The sequence below is a fragment of the Mirounga leonina genome, unplaced genomic scaffold (genome assembly GCF_011800145.1).
Source record: "Mirounga leonina isolate KUSES-001 unplaced genomic scaffold, KU_Mleo_1.0 Mir_180, whole genome shotgun sequence".
NCBI lineage: Eukaryota > Metazoa > Chordata > Mammalia > Carnivora > Phocidae > Mirounga > Mirounga leonina.
The window spans coordinates 15987815-15993814 of record NW_023270469.1 but is presented as its reverse complement, the minus strand read 5'-3'; the positions used below and the strand labels follow the sequence as shown (position 1 = coordinate 15993814).

The window sequence follows — 6000 nt, the reverse complement described above, 5'->3', positions numbered from 1 at the left end:
TGTGTGTCTCTCTCTCTCTACTGAATGCAATGAGTGTTCTCAGGAAGGATAACTTGGGCAGAGTTAACAGTTCTGTACCCTCCTTTTTATCCTTTCTGGTATTTATTAAGTTAATATACTGTTGCCTGCATGGGGCACCTTCTTTGATGGTAAGTACAGTTAAATGCCTATTTCGACATGTCATGGACTAAGCAATGCAAGAAGGTGCATAAAGTATGGCAGAAAGAGAGGGAGAAGGGGAGAGAGAGGGAAGTGTTGCTATATATTTTTTAACTTAAAAATGCTTCTTAACAATCCTTTGCAGCTGGCAGAAGGCTAAGGTTTCTCACACTGTGAAAGGAAGTCAGACCATAAATAAGCCAGTTGAACACACCTGGAAAGAATAAAATGCCTTTCTAGACTTTACACTGTGCTTAGAATGGATGCCAGCCTGGTGAGTACATTCAAACGGTATGGAAGAATGTGTAAATGCCACATTAGTATAAAGCTAGGGGAATGTTTCAATTTTTAATCTCCAACTTTTAAACTCATGGTTTATGGGAGAAAATATGGAAAGGCATTTTTCAAAGTTGATTATGTAGCTGTCATGTTTGGGGTGATGGACCTCTTCCGAAAAGTAGCGACAGAATAAGACAGAAAGCTCTCCTTTCACAGCCGGATAGAGACTCAGGAACTTTCCCTATGGATCCAATTCAAAGAGCAAAGATAAGCAGTACATTCCTCATCTGATGTGCATGAAAGACCTAATGTGATCCAGTGATGCCCTTTCGGGGCATTACACGAGATTTTATTATCGCTGCCCTGGTCACATGTGCACTGATGCGGTTCTTGGGTTGGAAATTGTGGATGCTTCTGTTGAATCATTTGGCTGTCAGTACTGTCCGTGATGGCCATCCCACCTGGCTCGAGCCTTTTGCAAACTTTTAGGTAGGGTACTCAACCTCCCCAGAAGCTGGGCACAGCTGAAACAAGTCAGCAAACTTATGGTCATGCTGCTTTCGGTCTGAAAAGCGTGTATTCACAGCCTCTCTTATCTGCAAAAGAGGGTTCATGTCTAGGCCACGGGGATGGAAAGGAAGCGCAGACTTTGCCAGGCCCAGGGGTGACTGGGATAGACACTTCCTAGGTGGAGAGAAGAGATTTGGTTTTGTACAACCCATTCCTTATGCGGCTAACTTTGCCCCCGGATTCTGAAGTTCAGATGGGGAAGATAACTTTTTTGTTTAGTCTTCGTCAATTTTTACAGAGGAATGCCAACATCAAGTCGATTTTTGAATACATTTTAAAATACATATGGGTATATCAGGAAAGTAAAAACAAGTCTATCTGGACCCGGCTGCCTTGTAGTCACATTCTTCTCTCCTTCTCAAGTTTATCTCCTGTCACAGCCTCCTTTTAATGGCAGACACAGGTTCTTCGCATCTCCTTGGCTGGTCCACTTCATTAGCACCCCCTGGCACAGAGGACAACAGTGAGAGGAGGAGGGCTCCCAAGAGCCAGCATAGGGCTTCCCTTTAGAATGTATTAATCTTCTTTACCCAGATGGCTTCTTCCCAAAACATGGGCTCTGCCACCTGCTGGGATCCCAGAAGGGGATGAGAAGAAGCAGAATCATTCCCAAGTGCCTGTTATTTTCCAGGCCCGGATGCCACTGAGCTCTGGAGTCACTGTGATTGCGTGAGCGGGTTTTCCTTGGTGGCTTTCAAACTGTTTTTGGGAATCCTTTTCTCATTTTGAACCTTCATGGGCTAATATTTCTGGTGATTATTTTGTGCCAGACACTTTGTTAGACTATCACTTGATACGATGTAACTTATATCTGAGGGGGAGGTGTCTGAATATTTGACTTTTTTAAAATATCAACTTAGTCCTGAAGAGTAGGAAAGAAAGAAAAGAGGAAAAAAGTGTATTGTTTGTTTATTCTTTGGAAAAATTAGTTGCATGTTTTGATTTTTGAGTAATGATAATCTCTGCTGATCTTAAGTAAAAAGCCAAAAAACCTTTTTACCTCCAATTTTTAAGAATTTTTTTGTTCCATTAAAAAAAGAAATTTGTGTGTTGAATATGCTTACAGTGATTCTAAAAGGATAGGCATCTTAGTGGAAAGACTAAAAACTGAAGTGGGTAGTTTGTTTCAATAATAACTGAAGCTCAGGGTCCATTTTAATACAAGTTTGTTTGTAGACCAAATGCTGAGAATGCTTGCCTTCTGATAAAGATGAAATTCACTGTTTGTGAAGTTATTATATATCCAAAAGGAGGACAGTAGTATTTTTAGCATAATGTGCTGCTAATATTTAAAGTGTTGCTTTTCTGATACTATTGCTTGAATTTTCCCATGGTGTCAGTTAGACCCTCCAATCCCTGTCTCCGCCGTAAGCAGTAACTGAGGATATTGAGTGGTTTTTATCCACATGGCAGAATGTACTGCATGATTCAAAAGCAGTAAATCTCTGCATTCAGTTTGTTTATACTGCATTTTTTTTAGTTTCAGTATTTTGAGGAGAGAAGGGATGGTTACATAATAATTTTAAGTGACCAATAACAGAGATGAAAATCAAATAAAGAAATGGGATAACCTACATTACTAAGGATTTCTTGGGTGTGAGTTCACTTTATGTTCTTTTTCAGCAGCTATTTTCAGCTCTTCTTCCTAAGACTCTTGGCTGATTTTGGAAACATGCATTGTCTTTCTAATTCTGTCATCTATGTTTTCGCTTTTTTATATCACAACATTTTAATTCATCTTTTAGTTCCTTTTTGGCTCAGAATCAAATGGAGAACTCCAACACAAGAGAAAAGGGGGCAATATTATTAGTTTGTAAGGAATGTCACATAACATACTTGAGTATTATATGTCATGGTGTTAAATATAAATCTCTTTACTGGGCTTATAACTGTACTGTTAAAATTCACCTGAGGTTGATGCTCTCTATAGGTAAGAAATCTTAATTGAAGAGAGATTTACAAAACCAAACCTTAAAGAAAACACCAGAGAGTTTTTCTAATTTTCCCAAGCGTAGTTTTTCTATTTGTATTCCTTTTAATATAGCACTATGATTTTTAACACTATATTTGACAGGCAGTAAATCTAATTATTACGGAGCATATAAAAAATGTACATATAATGTAAGAGAGCTGGCATCTAAATATTTTGCTTTCATATTCATGGAGTATTTGTTAACAAAGTTTCATAAAGATTTTAAAATCATTACATATCACAGTTATACCTCTAATAAACTAATTATATATGTTGATTCTACTCTGTAATTAGGTATAATTACACTAATTGCGTAAACAGATGATAATCAACCCGGAATTACTTGATAAAACAAGAACATTTACACAACAATAATGTCATTAAAAAACATAAGCCCCCAAGAATGAGACAAAGCAAGCACCCCCAGGAAATTCAGTTAGGGATTAAGTGTCTGGCACGGTAGGTATAATAGGGACGCTGTCACCTTCCCATTACCCTAATGCACTCCATTCCTCTTAGATATAGTATGTTTAAATCCCGAGCCGTGAATTTCTAGGCCTTTGTGCCTTTGTCTTACCACCTTAACATTGTTAATGTAGTTTTTGTTGTGTAAATCTCTGTAAGTGCCATCACCCGTCAGCGGTGACATCTGATGGCATGAGGCCGACCCAGTTTGCATGTATTAGGGCTTTTTGTGTTTGTGCAGTGGAACCTACTTAAACAAATTCCAGTTGAAGGAATAAACCTGTAAAAGGAATACATTTTCCCTGTTCTGAAACAATAGCTCAGTGTTGAATGGATGCCCATGAAAAGAATAAATCCCATAGAAGGATAAAGTTCTTTTCCTCCAAAAGGCAAGAGGAAGGTAATGATGATTTTGACCTCTTGAGGAAATAAATCTCTTGATTTATCCGTTTAATGCACAGACCAATCTAGAACACATGCCAGGAGTCCTCCTTGAAATTATTGCTAAATTTTGGATTATCCGAAAAGAATTCCAAGTAACAAAAACATGATGAAAAACTCAACAATTTCACACACACACACGCACACACAAAATGTTGAGGCTCCCTGGGCAGGAGCACGCTTGACATTCCTTACATAACTCTTGAATATTTGGTCATTTTATCAGTGCTAAACAACAGTAAACCAAATACCTAGAGTTCTGTGGTTAGAGGTAAAAATTAAGCCTCCATTAAAATACAGTGTTTACGTTGGAACTGCCCTTTTGTGTTGTCTGCAAACAATAGTCTAGGAACGCTAGACCTGTTATTAGACATACTTTGGGAAAGACTTGCTGTAAATTTGCCGTGAATTTGGGGCTTTGGAAATGTATAGATCCCTGAGTCGTTAGCTTCTAATACTTGTGGCATCTATAAAACTTCAGTGCCCATTATCATCTTAACTTGTAGTAGAGCAGTTGGAGTATAATTAAGAGCATTTAGGACTTGAGATGCCAACTCAAGTTCAACCTGAGAACTTGACGATGTGGGCCTGTATTCTGACTTCATCAATTAAAAAATGTAGTTGACAAAGTAATATATAATTTTCAAAACTGTCAGCTGCTGATATAAAGTAGACACAGAAGCTCAATAAATACTTGCTGAACAAATACATGAATATAGGAATAAAATAGTATTTGGTAGGTTTTTCAAAAAAAATATAAGCTGTGTTTTGACTGAAAGCTTGCTGTTGTTACTTAAATTTTTAAATAAGACTTTATTTTCTGTGATTATAAAATAATATTAAATTATTTAAAATTATGGAAACTGCAGATAGGCACAAAAGATGAAATGGAGAATCTTTGAGGTGTGTGCTGTCTTTTTGCTCTCCAGAAAGCTTCCATTCCTAATAGTATAGGGTATAAGAATGCTGTTTCCCCATTATCTTACCAGTATTGGGTGTTTTAATTTAATTTAATTTTTTAAAAGATTTATTTATTTATTTGATAGAGAGAGACACAGCAAGAGAGGGAACACAAGCAGGGGGAGTGGGAGAGGGAGAAGCAGGCCTCCCGCTGAGCAGGGAGCCTAATGTGGGGCTCCGTCCCAGGACTCTGGGATCATGACCTGAGCCAAAGGCAGACGCTTAACGACTGAGCCACCCAGGCGCCCCGGGTGTTTTAATTTTTAAATCTCTGTTAATTTTATGCACTACTCTTGTGTATCATCTTCAATCCTAGAAAACTACTTTTCTTTGGATTTCTGTTTCCTTTTAATTCTGTTGGATATAACTGGTGTTTTGATAAATATTATCGGAATCCTTTTTCTATGCTGGGAGAATTCTGCAATGTTTTGAGTCCTAATGCAGCCTGCCTTCCACTATGAAAATTGATAAGTTCCAAATTTTCCTTATTATTGAGAGTATAGGCATGTATAAGTTCTACCCGTAGTGTGCCCCCAATTCAGAGTTGAGGTAACCATGAGGAGTACTTCTTTAGAAAGAGTGAGTTCTTGGATAGGAGTGGAATCTGTGCTGCAATCCAGTGTCTACTGAATGTTTGCAGTGCTCATGCTGAGCCAGGGCATTCGTGATGTCCTCACTAGTCCTCACTAGACCATTTCTCCTGAGATTCAAGGCATTGCTCCTAGCTTTGGAACTCTCAACTTGTATCTTCAGCTCTCATGATAATTCTGTGACCTAGACAATATTCTTTTAATAAGGATCCTTTTTGCTTAAAGAAGCCAGCATAGGTTTTTATTACTTGTGCCTCAGGATATATTAATTGATGAAGAAATGGATGCTAGAACTGGTTACTTCTAACGTTGCCAGACAGTTAAAAGAAAAAGAATGATAAACTCAGAAGTTCTAAGTTCTTGGCTTTAGAAGGGGACTTTGTGTTACAAACTGAAAGAATATCTTCTCTCGGAGCCACAGAGCTGAGGAAATTCAAAGTTAATAGGGGTCCACCCCCAACATTGAATTACGAAGTCAGTTGAATTCATTGCCTGGTCTGAAAGTATATTGATGAAAAAAAGTGAAACCCCAGAACTGGGGTGGAGATAGAGGGAAGGACTTGA

General features: G+C 38.1%; 1 long non-coding RNA gene across 1 annotated transcript in view; it reads left to right on the top strand.

Annotated features, from left to right (window-relative positions):
- Window positions 1-205: 205 nt before the first annotated feature.
- Window positions 206-6000, top strand: part of LOC118023610 — a 298589-nt gene continuing 292794 nt past the window's right edge. The window contains exon 1 of the long non-coding RNA XR_004682854.1: window positions 206-433. This is a non-coding gene — a long non-coding RNA (uncharacterized LOC118023610). The remainder of the gene's footprint in view (window positions 434-6000) is intronic.